The sequence below is a fragment of the Bos indicus x Bos taurus genome, chromosome 12 (genome assembly GCF_003369695.1).
Source record: "Bos indicus x Bos taurus breed Angus x Brahman F1 hybrid chromosome 12, Bos_hybrid_MaternalHap_v2.0, whole genome shotgun sequence".
Taxonomy (NCBI): domain Eukaryota; kingdom Metazoa; phylum Chordata; class Mammalia; order Artiodactyla; family Bovidae; genus Bos; species Bos indicus x Bos taurus.
In genome coordinates, this window is record NC_040087.1 from 48,246,253 (window position 1) to 48,267,404 (window position 21,152).

At 41.1% G+C, this 21,152-nt stretch overlaps 1 protein-coding gene across 9 annotated transcripts in view; it reads right to left on the reverse strand.

Annotated features, from left to right (window-relative positions):
- KLF12 (Kruppel like factor 12) overlaps positions 1-21,152 on the reverse strand; it is a 532,835-nt gene that overhangs the window by 69,293 nt on the left and 442,390 nt on the right. The gene's annotated exons all lie outside the window — the stretch shown is intronic.

Genomic DNA, 21,152 nt, shown 5'->3' on the forward strand with positions numbered 1-21,152 from the left:
TTAGGCCAACTGGAGTGAGACCTGAAGGACATACTGTAACCAGTCTAATCCATATTAACTGTAGTTATTATTAATGGTGATGATTATTGAAACTGTTAGTCGCTCAGTTGTGTCCGACTCTTTGGGACCCCATGGACTGTAGCCTGCCAGGCTCCTCTGGCTATGGGATTCTCCAGGCAAGGCTACTGGAGTGGGTTGCCATTTCCTTCTCCAGAAGCTCTTCCCAACCCAGGGATTGAACCCAAGTCGCCTGCACTGCAGGCAGATTCTTTACTGTCTGAGCCCCAGGGAAGCCTATGATTATTACTATTATTCCCAGTGTATTTAACAAAGGTCATGGTATACACAGTTTTTGACAATGAGCAGTTCTGTATTTTGTGAAAGTATCACATGCAAGAACTACTGTATTTCCCACATTAAATCAAAGTACCAACTACAAGAAGAAAAGGAAATGCTCCTTTGTCAACAATTACATCTACAATCTCTAGAGTCAGAGGCCTCCCAATTTACTGATAAGCAGCAACTTATAAAAGCAAACACTGCTTCAGACAACACCAGGCAATAACAGCCATGATTCTGCTTTTATTTAATGCTATTTTCAAGATACTCAACAGTTTGAAAGCATGCAAGTCAAAGGCATGCCACTACACAACTGAATCAATAACAGTGCAAGAATATCAGTGGTCATGAGATAAATGATGCATCATTTTTACATTTCAAGGATAGTAATGTCTGACTCGGAGAAGGCAATGGCACCCCACTCCAGAACTCTTGCCTGGAAAATCCCATGGATGGAGGAGCCTGGTAGGCTGTAGTCCATGGGGTCGCTAAGAGTCGGACACGACTGAGCGACTTCCTTTTCACTTTTCACTTTCATGCATTGGAGAAGGAAATGGCAACCCACTCCAGTGTTCTTGCCTGGAGAATCCTAGGGGCGGGGGAGCCTGGTGGGCTTCCGTCTATGGGGTCGCACAGAGTCGGACACGACTGAAGCGGCTTAGCAGCAGCAACGTCTGACTACAAAGGTAACGCATACTATCTCCACTAGGCAAAAGTCTTACTGGATGTCTGCTGCCTTCAAAAATAGGTCTCTAAACCCAGAGAGAAACCAGCATTCTAATGACATTTCAACGTCAATACGGTAGAGTAGTATCAAGCTGACAAATATCTACAGATAAAACTCACAAACAAAAATAACTGTGTTACCACAATTAGGAGTGTGTATATGTGCATGTGGGCAAACAGTGATGGAACTGTTATTAGTTCAATTATTTTTCAGTTTACAGACATGGTAAATCACACTAGGAGAAGCATTAGAAGGAGCAAAGGCAATGGAGACACTTTCAAAACAAATTTTAAGTGAAAATTAAAAAATGCAAATAATTTTCTATGCGTGAATTCCATTATCTTGAACACTGCTAATGCCCAGGGCCAACACATGATGCAATATTTAAATATGTTAAAGCAGTGAGGCATAGAAAGCCCTGCCTGTGACAAAGAGGTGACATGATTTTTATAAAAGACCATCAATACACAGCAGCAACATAACTTTGCTAACCCATTCTTGAGAGTTTAAGCTCTTCCCGAAAGACAGACATTCCGTGTAGACACCTTTAGTTCCTGTGTTCACATAGTGCCAGGCACAGAGCGGGGGCTCAAGATATGTCAGACTTCCAATAAACAGATTTCTTTCATTGAGCAAATTTTGGAAAAATTCATTAAATATTTCAGAATATTGGGAAAACATTCTAGAAGGATTAGAATACTTCAGTTTAAAGCCATGTCCCATCACTCTTTTTCTTCCTTCTTCAAATATTTCTAGAGTGCCTGCTACTCCTGGGTCAGACCTTCTGTAAGATCCTGGGGACTTAGCGTCTAAAAGAGAGGCACATATACACACATGCATACATATGCACACACACACACACACTCAAGGGTTGTGAGAGAAAGGCTTGGTGGGGACTCAGGAGAGGAAGAGGCCAATCCAAGCTGTCAATGGCGAAAGGATGTGGACTGAAATTGTAGAGAAGGCTGTTATCCTTAACAAAGATTATGCACAATCACATAGGAAACATGAGCATTTAAAGGTAGGTGGCTCAGACGGTAAAGTGTCTGCCTGCAATGCAGGAGACCTGGGTTTGATCCCTGGGTCGGCAAGATCCCTGGAGAAGGAAATGGCAACCCACTCCAGTACTCTTGCCTGGAAAATCCTGTGGATGGAGGAATTGTGGGTGGGCTACAGTCCATGGGCTCGCCAAGAGTCAGACACGACTGAGTGACTTACTTTCTTTCACTTCTAAAGAGACAGAAGTTAACAGGAGGAATGTAGTGGAAATATCAAGGCCAGCTGAATACACCTTATTGGGAATTCTGTTAACCTAGGTCTCCATTTTGTTATCTGTAGAAGGGTCAAAATGCTTTCTAGACCTAAAGAACTAATGTCAGCCATATATTAGCTATAAACATTCAGAAAACGAAGATCATGACATCCAGTCCCACCACTTCATGGGAAATAGATGGAGAAACAGTGGAAACAGCGTCAGACTTTATTTTTCTGGGCTCCAAATCACTGCAGATGTTGACTGCAGCCATGAAATTAAAAGACGCTTACTCCTTGGAAGGAAAGTTATGACCAACCTAGATAGCATATTCAACAGCAGAGACATTACTTTGCCAACAAAGGTTCATCTAGTCAAGGCTATGGTTTTTCCTGTGGTCATGGATGGATGTGAGAGTTGGACTGTGAAGAAGGCTGAGCGCTGAAGAATTGATGCTTTTGACCTGTGGTGTTGGAGAAGACTCTTGAGAGTCCCCTGGACTGCAAGGAGATCCAACCAGTCCATTCTGAAGGAGATCAGCCCTGGGATTTCTTTGGAAGGAATGATGCGAAAGCTGAAACTCCAGTACTTTGGCCACCTCATGCGAAGAGTTGACTCATTGGAAAAGACTCTGATGCTGGGAGGGACTGGGGGCAGGAGGAGAAGGGGACGACAGAGGATGAGATGGCTGGATGGCATCACTGACTCGATGGACGTGAGTCTGAGTGAACTTCGGGAGTTGGTGATGGACAGGGAGGCCTGGTGTGCTGCAATTCATGGGGGTCGCAAAGAGTTGGACATGACTTGAGCAACTGATCTGATCTGATCTGATCTACGTAAACTGGGCTTCCCTGGTGGCTCAAATGGTAAAGAATCTGCCTGCAATGCAGGAGACCTGGGTTCAATAGCTGGGTAGGGAAGACTCCCTGAAGGAGGAAATGGCAGCCCACTCCAGTATTCTTCCCTGGAGAATCCCATGGGCAGAGAGCCTGGCGGTCTATAGTCCATGGGGTTGAAAAGAGTCGGATATGACTGGGTGACTAACATTTTATGTAAGTTAACTTTGCTTTCCCTTAAAATACTGCTGCTGCTAAGTTACTTCAGTTGTGTCCGACTCTGTGCGACCCCATAGACGGAAGTCCGCCAGGCTCCCCCGTCCCCGGGATTCTCCAGGCAAGAATGCTGGAGTGGGTTGCCATTTCCTTCTCCAATGCATGAAAGCGAAAAGTGAAAAGTGAAATTGCTCAGTTGTGTCCAACTCTTCGCGACCCCATGGACTGCAGCCTACCAGGCTCCTCCGTCCATGAGATTTTCCAGGCAAGAGTACTGGAGTAGGGTACCACTGCCTTCTCTGCCTTAAAATACTAATAGTCAACATTTATTGAGTCTGCTAAACCCTGTCCTGAGAGTTTTCCAGGTATTAGTACATTTAATCCTCACAAAAACCACAGCACAAGGATTGATAGGAAGTTCCAATTTATAAAGCTTTATATAAACTGAGGCATACAGATAGTAAAACGTTTACCTAAGGTTGCAGAGTTAATATGTGGTAACTGCAATACGAAAATAAGTAGAATGATGTTTTAATCCCCATTCTCTTCTGCCTCTCCTCATTTTAAAGATTAAGATAATGGTATCTTTTACGACATCTCCCAGAATCATTATAAAGAATACATGGAATGATATGTATGAAGCTGCATAAAACCATAAAAAGCATAGGTTTTAAAAAAAAACCATAAAAAGGTAGGTAAAATATCATTGACAGGCCATTCTAACCAAGTATGCTGTCCAATTTCTGAGAAAACCAGACCTCATTATTTCCCTTTGGAGAGAAGTGTTAAAAATGAGGAGTTTGTGGAGAATCACTTTGGAGACCTACCGTCCACCACCAGAGGATGAATTATTTACCAGTAATATAACCAGGCATGCCCGGGAGCAAACTACTGATTTCAGAGCCCACTTTTCACTCCGTATCAGGTTCCCTTCGTCAGGAGGTAGCGCATAACCCACAGAGAAGGCAGAGTCAGACACAGACGATGCTTAGATGATTGCCTTTGAGGGAGCAGATAATCAGGAGCTGGCAGTTTGATAAAAATAATAACTGACATACATGATCCTGCTCTAGCCGGATCTTTAACCTGAATCTACACATTTAAATTTTAATCTGCTGAGCTCGAGGAAAGAGATATTTTTGTTGGACTTTTATTCCAAGGAAAAGAGCAGTGAAGATGTGCTAACTCACTTAAGGCCAAACAGCCAATAAATGCAGGGAACAGGATTTGAACTAGCATCCCCTGATCTCACAGCCTGTGCTTTCTCCACTGAGTTGCTTGGACTTCTGATTTTGTATTTATTCACCCCAGGTCAGTTTTAAAGGCCTTAAAAAAATTACTGGAGAATGGAAATCTACATCCAGTACTTCCGAGGCCACATCTCCCTCTGTGGCCAATTACAGCTCTGGATTTGCTTTGATGGACATTTCCCACAAAGTAAACAATCCTTCCTTATTATCATCAGGAGGCCCTTTTTGGTGTATGCTCTGATAATGGGCCCACAGCTGCTATGATCCTGGGGTGGTCTCGCTTCTCAGCCCTTGGGAGGATAAATGATTTAACTCTTCATACCAACGTGGATTTGATATTTTACACAGGGCCACTTAAAATTCAGGACCTGTTGGATTAGCTAATCAATTAAAAGGAAAAAGATATTTAGTCTTTGTTCATCTGACAATGTCCCATGCCTTAATCCTATAAAACTACACAGCCAGCATTTAAAATCTCATTCCAAATCCTATTTCCAGAGTTGTGATGTCTGTGGATGTCTGTCTTTGAAGGTGTGGCAATAATCAACCAGAAGTTTGATTTCCAAATCCATCAATATATGCCAGAAACAAAAAAGCCATGGAATTAGCACACCCAAAGGACAAAGAATTAAAAAAAAAAATCACCCACACAAAGCCTATCCAGGAGGTGACCCTTTTTCATTGGACTAATTACAAGGAAATATAAAAGGGCAAGCTTTTTATTAATCAAGCTCTTTTCACTCAGCCATGAAGAACTGCTAGGCAGGAAGAAAGCAAAGAGACAGGGTGTTAATGTAAGCCTGATAATTAAATTCAGAATCAAGTGGATCAGAGGGAAGGGCATAAATGGAAAAGTCAGATGGAGGTAAGAACTGGAATCTTAATCCTTTATAAAACTACATGGTTGTAGAAACAAAAAGAGAAATGAAAAGCTATCAAATAAAGCAACAATAAGGGAGGTTACATTTAGAAGTGAACAGTGACCAAAAATACCACTGAGGCATTTTGTAGTATCTTTTCTCCCAGAGCATGAAGTCCTTTCCTATAAAATCTCTTCCATTTATTTTCATATAATCTCTGTGAAAACACAGGCAAGTGCAGGCTACACAATCTTGTCTCAGATCAGATAATTAAGAGAATGACAGAAGAGGTCCCCAATCTCTAAAACTTAGGTCAGTATTCTATGATTATCCTGCAAACATTTTGTTGAGTATAATAATTATAAGCACAGAAAGGGTAGAGATGATAAAACTCACGTCTAAAGATTTTTCTAATATAAAAAATTCTTGTTGCCCTCTGAATCTGTGCTTTTTTACTTTGTGGAAAATACTGAATAAGAATGGAAAACAGCCATGAAAAAGTGGAGGAGAAACCATCAAAGTCAGGAGATGAAGTTCTGATCCCAGCTCAAATTCACTGTGCAAACTTGAACAATAGCCTTTAAACACTTGGCATCTCAGTTTTCCTACAATGTAAGACAAGGGTGTTGAGATTATTCATTTCATTGATGAATACTCCCTGGGTCTGTTGTCCCATGTGCTATATGAGAAGTCAGGAAATGACTGGTTTGCCATCTACAGATGGAAAGGTGGGAAGACCATCACTCACAGGCAAACCAACGAGGACACTAAATCGTGATGAGGACAGTAACGCCGTTCATATAGTGGCATTGGATCAGGAAGAAGCAGCAGATGGGATGGGGGTACTGGAGGAAAGACTTCCCAAAGAAGAGAATTCTTAATCTGAGCCCTTCAGAATTAGCTTCTGTGGTGACCAACGTGTTCTGGAAAACATGAATTCTGTGTAGCTGGAATGCAGGATCCATGGAGGATGTGAAACATTTAGGGAAAGCAAGGTGGAAACGCAGGAAAACAGTCTTTTAGCAAAGGATCTCATGAACTGCATTAAGGGCTTTGAATGTCAAGACACAGAGGAGAAATCCCATTTGTATTTGACAAACATCACTGCAGGCAAGGTGGAGAATGGATCTGCAGGGTGAGGAGAAAGAATCAGAATCCAAAGAGACCCTTAGGAGCTTACGTTAAATCTTTAAGCAAGAGATGGGATAAAGAAGAGCTAACATCATCAAGAAATATTTAGGAGGAAGAACACTAGACTGGGTGATCAAATGGATTGGTTCACAGAGTTGATGTTATTGTGAGGTTTCTGGCTTGTGTAGGTGGAGAACAGGAAGAAAAGTGGGCTTGGAGGATCTGAACAAATGGATTCTTTTCCAGTACCTTTTCATGGGAAGAAAGACATCAGGGTGCTTGGAGTTTTGGGGAAAAGATGCCTTTGTGTGTTAAGATCAATTTATTTGGTTGAGGTTGGTGTCTCACCAAGCAGCTCTGGGCTGGACACATACTGGGGCAGGCAGCATCATTTTATGGTGGTGCATGCTACAGATGCATATGTGGGGCAAAGAAAGTGACTGAAATTCACACTTCAGTTTCCATGCGCCCTGAGGATATGTGCTGGCTGTGTGAAGTGCACTGTGATATGAATAGTTTCTGTCTGATTTACCTGTGGGTATCTGTGGTCCCACCACTGTACATTAGAGCCGCCAGTGGAGAGTCTGAAAAACTTATCTTCAGATTTTCTTGGTCTCAAAAACTTCTCTCTCATCATCAGATATAGACACACCCACCCCTGTCACCCTGTTTATTTAACTTATATGCAGAGTACATCATGAGAAATGCTGGACTGGAAGAAACACAAACTGGAATCAAGATTGCCGGGAGAAATATCAATAACCTCAGATATGCAGATGGCACCACCCTTATGGCAGAAAGTGAAGAGGAACTCAAAAGCCTCTTGATGAAAGTGAAAGTGGAGAGTGAAAAAGTTGGCTTAAAGCTCAACATTCAGAAAAAGAAGATCATGGCATCCAGTCCCACCACTTCATGGGAAATAGATGGAGAAACAGTGGAAACAGTGTCAGACTTTATTTTTCTGGGCTCCAAATCACTGCAGATGTTGACTGCAGCCATGAAATTAAAAGACACTTACTCCTTGGAAGGAAAGTTATGACCAACCTAGATAGCATATTGAAAAGCAGAGACATTACTTTGCCAACAAAGGTTTGTCTAGTCAAGGCTATGGTTTTTCCTGTGGTCATGGATGGATGTGAGAGTTGGACTGTGAAGAAGGCTGAGCGCTGAAGAATTGATGCTTTTAAACTGTGGTGTTGGAGAAGACTCTTGAGAGTCCCCTGGACTGCAAGGAGATGCAACCAGTCCATTCTGAAGGAGATCAGCCCTGGGATTTCTTTGGAAGGAATGATGCGAAAGCTGAAACTCCAGTACTTTGGCCACCTCATGCGAAGAGTTGACTCACTGGAAAAGACTCTGATGCTGGGAGGGACTGGGGGCAGGAGGAGAAGGGGACAACAGAGGATGAGATGGCTGGATGGCATCACTGACTCGATGGGCGTGAGTCTGAGTGAACTCCGGGAGTTGGTGATGGACAGGGAGGCCTGGCGTGCTGCGATTTATGGGGTCACAAAGAGTCGGACACGACTGAGCGACTGATCTGATCTGATCTGATCTGAAGTATCAATTATATTTTGATGATGCTGCCTGCAATGCAGGAGACCTGGGTTTGATCCCTGGGTTGGAAAGATTCCCTGGAGAAGGGCAAGGCTACCCACTCCAATATTCTGGCCTAGAGAATTCCATGGACTGTATAGGCCATGGGTTCGCAAAGAGTCAGACACAACTGAGTGACTTTCACTCACTCACTCGGACATGACTGAGCGACTTTCACTCAATCACCCACTCACTCACAATGTGCATATCAATAGACATAACCTCTCTCTACCCTTGTCTTGTTTCAACCACCCCTCACACACTTTTTTAAGTTCCCTGAATTTTCCAAATGTGTCCTCATCCCAGGGCCCTGGTGTGAGTTGTCTCGAGCACCTGGACGATTTCTCCCATACACTCACACAGTTGACTCCTTTTCATGCATCTCCTAGCTTATGTGTCTCCTTCTTTCAAGAGGTGTTTTTTCTGACCAAGCCCCTGGAGTCAGGATACCCTTTCCAGGCATCCCCAACATTACCCCTGGCTACACTTTCATCTGAGCACTTCTCACCTCCAGACACTTGCTAGTTATCTGTCCTCCTCTACTCCAGGAGGGCAGAGGCCCGTTTGTCTTATTAAATAGTGTCCCCAGAGTGCAGCAAAGTGGCCAGATCATTGCATGTGCCATAACTTCACCGAACGAGGGAACAAATGAATGAAAATGAGTATTCTAGAAAAGTGATTATCCTATCGAGTAAAAAATAACAAAAGCCCACAAAACTTCCGGAATATCAAAAGTGACCAGGTGTGCAAGTGACATAGAAGGTAAACACTTAAGATAGTGGTTTAGTTGCTCAGTCATGTCTGGCTGTAGCCCACTAGGCTCCTCTGTCCATTCCTCCCAGCAAGAGTACTGGAGTGGGCTGCCATTTCCCTCTCCAGGGGATCTTCCTAGCCCAGGGATTGGACATGCATCCCCTGTGTCGCAGGCAGTCTTCTGCATTGCAGGTGGATTTATTACCAACTGAGCCAGCAGGGAAGCCCGAAAAAACAGAAATGGCAAGCCAGGCCCACAAAACAGGTAGACAGAAAAGAGCTTCAGCAAAAGCATCCTAGGGCAGCAGTAGGATTTAGAAAACAAGAGAAACAGAGGGACACTGACTGTGAGCCCCACTTTCTAAAAGGCCTTGGTGATGTCTTCTGGTATTTTTTTTTAAGTCTCCCCCCACTTCCTTTCTGTGAAAACCAGCGTCATAATCATCTACAGCATTCAGTCAAGTCTCCCATTCAGCAGAAGAAAGAGGGGCCAAAGTGTAAATTCACACAAATATTGTCTTCATATTTTCTCCCCTTTCCATGCCAGTGAGATCTGCTCTAGTGCTCTGGGAGGCACCCTCCACATAGGCTCTTATGTGAAGAGCGCCCCTTGGGGTTGTGCAACACGGCCATCCCAGAAAGAGAATCACCAGGCAAAAGTGGCAGAAAAAATGGCACCAGTCATGGCTGTCTGGACTTCCTTAGGAGGGAGGATTTTCCGTTAAAAATGTCCCAACAAGACAAAAAAATGTCAGTGCTATCGACAGCCAGTTCCTGAAAACAAAAGCAAAAACCGGCTACATGGCAGATTCTTGAGGCTGGGCTGTACTGGGTTCTAGGTTTGGTGCAACCCAAGGGAGTCTCAGGACCCCTCACTCTCAATGGTATTCCCAGGATTCTCTGCTGCCAGCAAAAGTTCTCCCTCCTATCTGCGTCTTCTTGAGACTCAGGAGACCGTCAGCCGCATGATTCACTGAGCATGCAACCTTTGAGGAGCTCCTGAGGTCATTTGAAATACGTGGCATGGACTATGAAAAAGACATTCTCTATTAGCCAGGCTAATAAGGAATCCTCCAAATAATTGAGACCGCATGGGCATTACAGAGGACTTCCAATGACTTTCTAAGACTTAACAGACATTTTCATGATCAATTACAAGGCTCTTGTTCACAAAAGCCTACCAGAGTCAGCAAAATCTCATAGGACATACTGGCTCACTACCAACAGGGAAGAGGAGAGAATGAGTCTAGTCCCTCTTAGAGGAGAGAGTGAGTCAACCAGAAGCATTTTTAGTTTTATGATGATTCCACCTCCACGACTCCTTTCCGGATCACCCCAGGAGCCCAGCACACCCACCATTTACCAACGTCTACCTCTAGGTGGCAGCAACTTCCTTCTGTTCTCAACACCCTCGCCTTTGGCCTTTTGTTTCCTAGTCACTATAATTCCATCCTCCCTTCTCTTTCTCAAATAAACACTTCACAGCCTGTAAAGTTTGGGGAAGATTACTGTAAGCCACTTGCACTGTAAGAAACCAGTCTATTCTTTCCGTTAAGCGACAGGGTTCTTCAAAGAGTCTGAAATAATTCAGGTCTAAAGTGAAAGATAATAGAAAGTTATTTTCTTTCTTTCTCCAGAACTATCAACTATATGCTCTAAGGAAAGCAATGTTTCTTTTTCTTTACAGTCCTCTAAGGAAAAAGGCAAAGAGTAGAAGAGTGGGAAAACAGATGGAACTGGAGAGATTTCTATTTTATAAGAACATTAATTTACTCCTATGGGTAATTTAAATCATTGCTTTCTAAAAGATCTAACCCAACATGTCCATGTAGGAGGCTGGAAGGGAATATTTACTACTCACAGAGTTGGTAACATACATAATGTGGAGGTGGTGGTGGTTGTCAGCTGCTAAGTCGTGTCTGATCCTTTGCAACCCCACAGCCTGTAGCCTGCCAACCTCCTCTGTCCATGGAATTTCCCAGGCAAGAGTACTAGAGTGGGTTGCCATTTTCTTCTCCAGGGAATCTTCCTGATCCAGGGCTCAAACCCACGTTTCCTGCATTGGCAGGTAGATTCTTTACCACTGAGCCACCTAGAAAGCCCAGGGGTGTTACCCTTCTGTTAATTTGGCCTTGGTAGAAACAGAAGTAAATTGGCTACATCTGTAACCAGGAAAGCTATCATTTCTGCTTGGATGTAACACCTGCCCTTCTTGGAGTATGTATTTATCTAATGTATCTAACCACAGTCCCACCTAAGCACACTCACCTGCTCAGGGTTCTAAATTATTAAAGTTAGGAAGGACCCAGGACAGTCAAAGTACTGGGTTGGCAAAAATGTTTGAGTTTTTTCCAAAAGATGTTACAGTCTTTCTGGCCAACCCAATACCTTATCACTTCGTTTGGGGTTATAATAACTGCTAGGTGTATCAAAAAAATCATGCAGGCAGTGGAAAAAGATTCCTTTTATGTACAGCTGGCCTTTAGCTATGGGTTAATACCTAGGGTTTATAAAGCACTTTCAAGGTGATACTATGATGAGGATTATCTCTGTTGCACTCTTCCCAAGACCAAATTTGAATAGTTTAGGTCAGAAATCATTCATTCATTCAATAGAAACACTGAGGTGAAGGAAGCAGAAAGTCTGATTTAGTGTAAGTGACAAATTTATACTAGAACCTAAGCCTGCAGACTTCAAGCTTTATTCATTTCCTAGGAAGCTCCTCTGGAGAAGGCAATGGCAACCCACTCCAGTGTCCTTGCCTGGAGAATCCCAGGGACGGGGGAGCCCGGTGGGCTGCCGTCTATGGGGTCACACAGTCGGACACGACTGACGCGACTCAGCAGCAGCAGCAGCAGCAGCAGAAAGCGCCTTTATCTTTTCACAATAGCTAAGTGTGCTTGGTTTTAAAATTTTTGAAATATACCATTCAAAGTAGAATTTATGTAAAGTTTAAAAATAAAAAACCAAAAAACTCAACATTCAAAAAATGAAGATCATGGCATCCTGTCCCATCACTTCATGGCAAATACATGAGGGACTGAGCTACTGAACAGCAACAATAAATAAGTGTAAAAATTGAAAAAAAAAAAAAAGTAGGATTTCTAGAAAAATGGATGGCTTGAGGAGATTAGGATAAAGCAGGTGAGTTTTCAGAATGAACTCTATTAATATTTTGGCTAAACACTTCTTATGCTTTGAACATGTAAGAGTAAGGCCTAGGAGAACCCACTTATTTTTATTACTAAATTTTACTTACTAATCGTAGGACTGCCTTCGTCATCCAAAATATAGGAAAAGACTGACTCCAAGGAATAATGTTGAAGTTTTCTGGCCTGGAGAATTCCATTAAGTGTATAGTCCATGGGATGGCAAAGAATTGGACACAATTGAGTGACTTTCACTTTTCATCAACTGCCTTTAGTGGTAGCTTCTAGCTCACTGGTAACATGGCAAGTGGATGGTGCTGGTTTAAGAGGTAGCATGTTCCCCATCACTGTGTGGTACCAGCACCTCCTCTTCCTTTGGGAAATCCCTCATCGTGCGTGGTTTTAATGGGATTGATAACCAAGATACCCTACCCTCATCTCGGTCAAAGGCTGGGCACCTGCGTCAGGTTGGGCTGGGTTGATCGGACTCTGGCGTCCTCAACTGTGATCCAGGAGCTGGGGCTGTCTCGTTCCAAGATTGCACCTTCTTAATCAACCTGCTTCCAGGTCCTGCTCTGCTCCCTGGGTTTCCCAAGGACCAACTCCTCACTTTTTCCTTTGACTCCATAACGCACCTCACGTCCTTCAACGAAATTACCTTTCAAGTACATTAGACAGACTCAGTTGGTTTCCGTTACTTCCAACCAAAGAACCTCACCCGCTAAAGGAGACTGAACTGAATGAAAACTGAGACAGAGGTAATGGCTACAGACCACGGATTCCAGCAAGGTCCTCAGCTCTTCAGCTACCAACTGAGGGCTTATGTGAAGCAGCTGTGACTAAAACCTGTGTGATGCTGTTGCGCTCAGATGCTCAGTAGTGTTTGACTCTTTGTGACCCCATGGACTGTCCCCCGCCCAGCTCCTCTGTCCATGGGATTTCCCAGGCAAGAATGCTGGAGCCGGCTGCCATTTCCTTCTCCAGGGGATCTTCCCCACCCAGGGGTGGAACTTGCTTCTTCTGCATTGGCAGCTGGATTCTTTACCACTAGTGCCACTTGGGGAGCCTACGTGTGATATTGGTTGGCTGTAATTGGTGGGCAAATAGGTCACACACTATCTATTGCTATCTTAAAACACTGGTCGTTCCTTAGGTAATCTGGTACTCTACTTAGAAATGTAATAAATGGCCAATTTGAAGGAAAGCACTAAGAAACTTAATGAAAATCTAGCAGTCAACTGATAAAAGTTATAGTAAGATGATATCTTATTTGATTTTTAAATGGCTAGTTCACTGTCCATGTGTCTATAGAGAAATCTCCATGGCTAGAAAGATGATACTGAAAATATGACTGGCAGAGGAAAATCAAAACAAACCCACTTGGTACCCCAAGCATTCCCACAGGGGAACCCCCTTAAGATTTATGATTTGAGCAATATTCCCAGCATATTCAAGAACACATTAGGATTTCTGATTGGGTCCTAACATTAAGTTGTTATTCTTTCAAATATATATTTAGAAGTCAGGTTTGACTAGCTAATCCTTTAGCCCAAATGTATCCACTGAAAAATTTGTGGAAAACTAAGAAAGACTGTGGCTCCTGTGGATAGATATAAAATAAGACCTTCCATCATTTTGGACTTCCCTTGTGGCTCAGACGGTAAGGAATCTGCCTGCAATGCAGGAGATTTGGGTTCAATCCCAGGGGTTGGGAAGATCCCCTGGAGAAGGAAATGGCAACCCACTCCAGTATTCTTGCCTGGAGAATTCCGTGCACAGAGAAGCCTGGAGGGCTACAGTCCATGGGATTGCAAAGAGTAGGACATGACTGAGCTACTAACAAATGTAACACTCTCATCGTTTTAATGTCTTACATTAATTATCAGAGAACTTGTAATTCTACTATCAAAGATGTATCTTTTTTTCATATTGGGACAGTTTTTTTACCTGCATTATTCATTTGTTGCTTAGTCGCTAAGTCGTGTCTGACTCTTTGCAACCCCAGGAACTGTAGCCCGCCAGGCTCCTCTGTCCATGGGATTTGCCAGGCAAGAATACTGGAGTGGATTGCCATTTCCTTCTCCAGGGGATCTTCCTGACCCAGGGATCGAACTTGGGTATCCTGCATTGCAGGCAGATTCTTTACCATCTGAGCCACCAGGGAAGTCTTATTCATTAATGACTCCCCAACCCTCTTATCCTGCCTGTTTCATTACAACATGACCGTTATTTTAAAGGTCTACATCTGAAAAGTTTAACAGGGACGAGACTGTGATAGAGAATAATGCCCACTGTACGCCTGAAAACTGTACAAAGCTGTAGTTTTAGTAGCTTTCCCAGATTCAATCACGATTCCTGATTATACCTTTAAGCTAAGAAACAACAACTATATGAAAACTATGCTACAAGTCCCAGAATTACAAACAAGTCATTTTCTTGCTTCTTTTCTTCTGCTTACTATGGATTTAATTTGCTCTCCTCTTTCTGGTGTCCTAAGGTAAAAGCTTAATGTAACTGATTCTAGATCCTTCCTCTTTTATAAAATATGCATTCAATGCAATAGATTTCCTCCTAAGCTCTACTTTATATGCTTCCTACAAAATTTGATAACCTGTGTTTTCACTTTCATTTACATCTGACCTTTAATCAAACAACATGGGTTTGAAATGTGTGGGTCAACTTATATGGGGATTTTTTTCTATAAGTATGTACTATAGTACTACAAAACCTGAGGTTGACTGGAACCATATGTAGGGAACCATGGAAATGCAGGCCCAACTATAAAGTTATCCATAGACTTTCAACTACACGAGGTCTGTCAGTGCCAATAACCCCACTTGTTCAAGGGTCAACTGTAGTTAAAAGTATTTTTAAATTTCTCTTGAAATTTCTTTGACCTGTGCATTATATAGAAGTATGTTGTAATGTCTCTGTGTATTTTTAGATTTTTCTAAAGTCCTTTTGAATACTGAACGAATATGGGACCATATTAAAATGAGTTAATACAAGGACTTCCATGGTGATCCAGTGGCTAAGACTCCGCCTTCCCAACGCAGACGGCCTGGGTGTGATCCCTGGTTAGGAAACGAGATCCTACAGGCAGCAACTAAGGCCCGGTGCAGACAAATAAATTTTTACAATATATATAAGATAAAATAAAACTAGTTAATACAGTAGAGATGCTTTAAGACACAATAGTACCACACATAGCTCCAGGGCTAAGATGCCAGGAAGAACAGAGGGTATACTGACAGGCCGAGTAATATGGTTCTGAGCAGCTGGTTGGTAAAAACAAATTATGAATGGACTTTTAATAGAGAAACAACTCAAAAGTGGTGACCTTTTAGCTCAGCAGAATCTTATAGCCTTAATTCTCCCATAATTAAAAAATGACCTGCTTTAATTTTTTTCCCAAATCATCTTTATTGTGGTTGAAGGAATACTAGATACAAAAATCAGCTGATATTAACAGGTATGTGAAACATTTTTATCATGACTGTTCTTGCTGCAGTTCTGGGTAACAGAGAATTAAAGAAAATTAGACCAATGATCATTAAGGGAAATCTCAAACACAGCACACAAGTTTAAAGTATACATAATGGTCACCAAGCTAAATTTGAGGAGCTGGTGGAAGTCATGGAGGAATTTACTAGCTGACACTGGATTATAACATAAGAAAAGAAAGGAATTTGAAGGGATTTTCAATGTAGCATCACTGTGGAAGCTTCTTTGCATTGTAATTCAGTGAACAGAGAACTTGCAAACTGCTTTATGGTTATATAAACTGCCGCGCATTTTCTGAATCTGTTATCAAACACTGGAAAGAACATGCTTCCAAACTAAATCTAAAGGCAACCTGCTGTTACTTATTTGCCAACACGTATGGATTAAAAAAAAAAAAATGAAGACCAGGCAGGCATTCTGGGAACTGGAATCTTCACATATTAAAATTGAGACACAGTATCATAATTTTTGCCCTGTAAGTCAAGAAGCAGTGAAATGCTCTGGTAATTAAAGTAACATAGTCAATATTATCTATAAATAATGAGCATGCAAAGATCTGCAAGATGATGAGTAAACATTTTGGCAGGGATCAACTGCCACAGATTGGAAGGGAAAGCCATGTCTTTATCAGGCCTTTCTTCTTTCTCTCCCCCATCACATCAAGCTCATGGGAATTTCCCAGACAAAAGCCTTCTGCTTAGCTTGTAATGAATTAAACATCCATCTGACTTAATCTTTAGCATTTCTCTTGCTCTGCCCACAGGTAACTAACTGCCACCGAGCAGAAAGATGGCTGGACAGGAGTGTAGAGAACTGGGCTTATGCCTGCATCTGACAAGGAACACATTTCTGTCCTTGGATCTCCATCTCTGTGTCTGAAAAAGTGAGAAGTTGAATTGAACTTGATGACGTTTACAGTTCAAGCGGCTTCCCTGGTGGCTCCAAGGTAAAGAATCTGTCTGCCAATGCAGGAGATGTGGGTTCAATCCCTGGGTCAAGAAGATCCCCTGGAGAAGGAAATGGCAACCCACTCCAGTATTCTTTAATGGGAAATCCAATGGACAGAGGAGCCTGCAGGGCTACAGTCCATGGGGTCCCAAAGAGTCGAACATGACTGAGTGCCAAAAACAACAACAAAAACGACAGTTCCTTTTCAGCCCCACAACTGATAACTACTGCATTCAGAAATGTCCTGTCCCCCCAACACCCTTTGAAGAGCTAGTTCTATCTCAGCTTTCTCAAAGGTTTCCAGTAGCAACCACTTGAGTGCCTTCCTCTATTAAGGCAAAAAGTTTAAACAAGAAGCAATGTTCTTATTTTTATGACCAAAATCCATATTAGTTACACTGTTCAGAAAGATTCAATGAAGTCATGTCTAACATTTGCAACTATATGCATATAAACATTTAAGTTCACTGTAGCACAGCATATCCAACCATAAAACATCAAAGTGTGAAAAGGCTCTTCCTGCCCTTCCCTAAATTGGTGACACAGAACTTCTTCACTTCCAAATGTGAAATGTGATCCACACCCAGAATGTGTCATAATTGGCATGGATATGCTATCAAAACTAGAGCTTCTTTTGCAGACAGCTACATAACATCTCAGGCATGTTGGTAAGAAAGGAATCATAATTGAGACTGGTGGTGACAGTATCCGGATCGTTAGAGAAAATTAATCCTATTTTACTAATGGCAATTCCTATTAACAATGCCTGATTTTGCCATCATAATATAAATAGTCTAGAGTCTCTACTATGTGACACATAACTCTGCACAAAACAGCCCCACGCAAATGTTTTGGGTACAGAGCATAACCATGACTACGCCGTCATCAAACAACCATATACACCCAAGTCTTTGAAAACTTTTGGATTGGGGCCGGATGGAAGGAAAAATACATAAAGAGAAGAAAAAATAAAAAGCAAAAAATGAGGATTTTGGAATCCTCCCACTGAGACTGGCAAGTTTGGAGCCTTAAATCAACTTCAATGTTCATTTCAGAGATATTCCCCAACAAGCCCCGCCCTGTCCTGGTCCAACCTACACATTCACACCAAACACGTTTGTACATTTCAGACTCTAGAATAGCTCTGGGGATAAAAGCGCTGAAAGATGACTTGGAAACAGCCACTCTTTGTGAGTTTGGTATCAGAATACGATAGTTTCAAGCAAAAAGACCTGTGAAGAAGAAAAGTCTACCTATAGATTCAACCCTCTAAGAAGATTTACCCCGTTTCCCCTCATTTGCCCCACAAGGAGCAAACTATTTTTGCCCCTGTCATTATCATATGCAAGAAAAAAATAGCATTGCAAGAAAAAAATAGCAAATGCTCTTAGTTGTCGGACAAAGGAAGGCATGAAACAAGAGCTGTGACACATGACACAGTGAATGAAATTCATATGCTGAACCTCAAACACTTCATCAATCCTCAGATCAACAAATATTACTACAGTGGAATGGCAGAGAGGGGAGAGTCATTCTGATGGGCAGAGTTTATGTCTGGTCTGGATTGCTACCGCTGATTATTTGAATATTAAATGAGTTGTCCGATGACCTCATGTTTTTTATTAGGGTGCTAATATATCTTGCAAGAAGTTCTTACTGCCATTCCTTAATCCCTGAAAGTGAGCAGATACCTCTAACAGACATCTGCCACCAGACCCCTTTACATCCTCGTGCTTTCAGCTCCTTCCTGGTTACGTACATTTTTTAGCTATATTTTCTTTCCATCCAGCAGGTCTGTTTGTCTTGAACAGACATTTTTTTCCACACATTTCTTCAGCTCCAGAGGAATTCCTGCCACAGGAATGAGGCCAGGGGATGGACACTGCCTCTCATATTAACATACACGTAGAAAAACACTACTTATAATGTTAAGCCATCTTTAGTCAATAATAAGCATTGGTTTGAGACCTCAACCACAGCCACTGACATTTACAATCTACCAATTGTCATGCATTCCCTAGGCATAACTTACAGGTTCAAGTTTTTTCATCTTTTACTGAGATTTAATTGTTTATATGATGAACAATATTTTTTAACTGATTGGAGCACTTGCTGACTTCACCCAACACCACTTATATATAGTACTTGTGGATATAACTCAAGCCAGAACCAAGTTAGTGTTGAATTTGGTATCTAACTCTGTAAATTATCCCGAAACTTCTGTTTTGGAAAGAGCAACTATCGCTTTCATATCCATGGCTAGCAAGAGTATTTAAAACTTTTAGATCTTCAGAGAGAATATTTCACAAAGAAATAGCAACAGTTCATCACTTAAGTAGATGTAGATGTTATATGATTCATTGAGCTTCTTCCTAGCTTTCCTATATGATTTATTTCCATATAACAGTTTCATGATATTTACATAAGAAAAATTCAAGGTAGTTTTTGCAACAGGATTTGTAACTAAACTCACAACCAAATAAGTTAGAAATGTCTCCAGGTCTTTGTATCTGTGTTTCAATCAATAAATAAAGCACTTTGTCAGGACTCTGTTTTTTCTACTAATTTTGAGCCTTTACTTGAAAACCTTCTTGGCAATCAGTTTTCTGATAATCCTTTTCCGTCTTTATATTTTTTCCCCTTCCATACTGTCCATTCCCAAACTAGTCTTAAATAAAGTTGATAATTATTCTCCTCTGGATGTTGTACTATGAACGTATATCTTAGAGCATTATCCACATTTTATTATGTTATTTGTATTATATAATATTGTACATTATATATATGTGACATCACACTCACACACACTCACACACACACATCCTTCAAGACAGTAAGCCCCATAAAGACAGAAACCATGTTTTATTTATCTTTCTAACCTAGTGCTTGGGAGTATAAATAAATGTTGTTGAATAAATACAAGTTGAATTTTCTCAAGGCTAGTATTAAAGATCCTTTTTGTTTTTCATGGATTACTTCTCTGCAGATAAAACTGGTTTAAACTTACTAAGCAAATTATGTGCTATGAATTAGGTAAGAACAAGTTATTGTTACTCAAATACTCCAGGATAAGCAAAGAAAAGAAAATGTGTTATGGACTCAGTGATCCACATTTAGCCACTGAAATGTAAGTTGCAGAAACTGGGCCTCTCTCCTGACAACATGGCACTCTACCCATTAGCTTACGTCACTCACTTTGAGTGTCTCACAATCTCTATCTGTAGTGAAGTTTCTTCAGTATGATGTACTTTGGACTAAAAAGTAAGAGCAATTCCATGCAGTCAACAAAGAACCTGGTTTATCCCGTTCCTTTTATGTAATGGCCATCAGCGTTATTATCCTCTCAGCTTTCCAGGTTTGACAGGGAACAATACGCTTTAGTGATTGTGAAAAATAGTGATTGTGAGGGATGCCCCAGCTTTTACACAGTGTGTAAGCAAATGGCTGCTTCCTCTGTATTCCATCTCCCCCTCTGTGAAAAACCAAAGCATAATATTTAACAACAAGATCAAGCTATTGTGAGGGTTAATTAGATTTAATGGGGGAAGGGAGGGGAGCTGATTAGGCACTATTCAAATTCAAAGAATCATTATTTTGTGTCTAAAAATAATCCTCATTTAGGAGTAAAATTAATTTGGAAGCTCAATCTTTGGTAATCATTTTCCCATACTTAAAAAAAAGCCATGGTTTTTAATCAAAATCCCACTCTAACCACAATTCAATCAAGTAAAAAATGGAGACCTGTGAATTTCCATTCACCTTTGTAGTAAGACAGTACACGATTCAATTCTTTTTCTTTTCTTTTCCCTCCCTCCCTTCCTTCCTTCACTTCTTCTTTTTTTGAAGATATACTATGTGGGGAAAGGTTAATTTTGGAGAATGAAGTAATGTAAACAAATATGGATTTTATTAATAAAAATATATTGAGTTTTGTTTGTTTTATATGAAATATTTGTGAAACAGTTTAAGTTTCCTCTTTAAAGAATCAGTAGTCAGGACTTATTTGGCGATCCAGTGGTTAACACTCTGCGCTTTCACCAGAGGGGACAAAGGCCCACATGGCAAAAAAAAAAAAAAAAAATTAGTAATCAATATTCTGTGGTTAAAATAACTTTTCAGGTTATTTCTGTTAAGTTTCATCTCTATTTTTGTTCAAGTGAAAGATCTTCATATTCCCCAAATTAAAAAACAGATGCCTGGATATTTAAGGCTAAGGCTAGAAAAAGGGCATCTAAATAGTAATCATCAAATTTAATGTAACAGATTAATTTATTATGAAAATTTTCATGAGAAATAGAAGTTGGTACCTGAGAAAAATCTGAGTTGTCTAAATCTTACTAAAAAACATAGTGTCTTCAAAAAATGGGACACATTCTTTAAAAATGTAACAGTTGATAATCCTGGGAAATATGCCATATCTATTTGGAAAAAAATGTTGCACTCAGTATTTGGTGAAGGAAGACTTTTGGCTGGAAAGGAACTCTATTCATGTTTGTTTAGAATTTTCCAAAGGAAAGGGAAATAATGTAGCTCAGGCAGTAGAAATACATTCTCTACAGAGAACCATGAATAATTGACACAGTCCTATTAA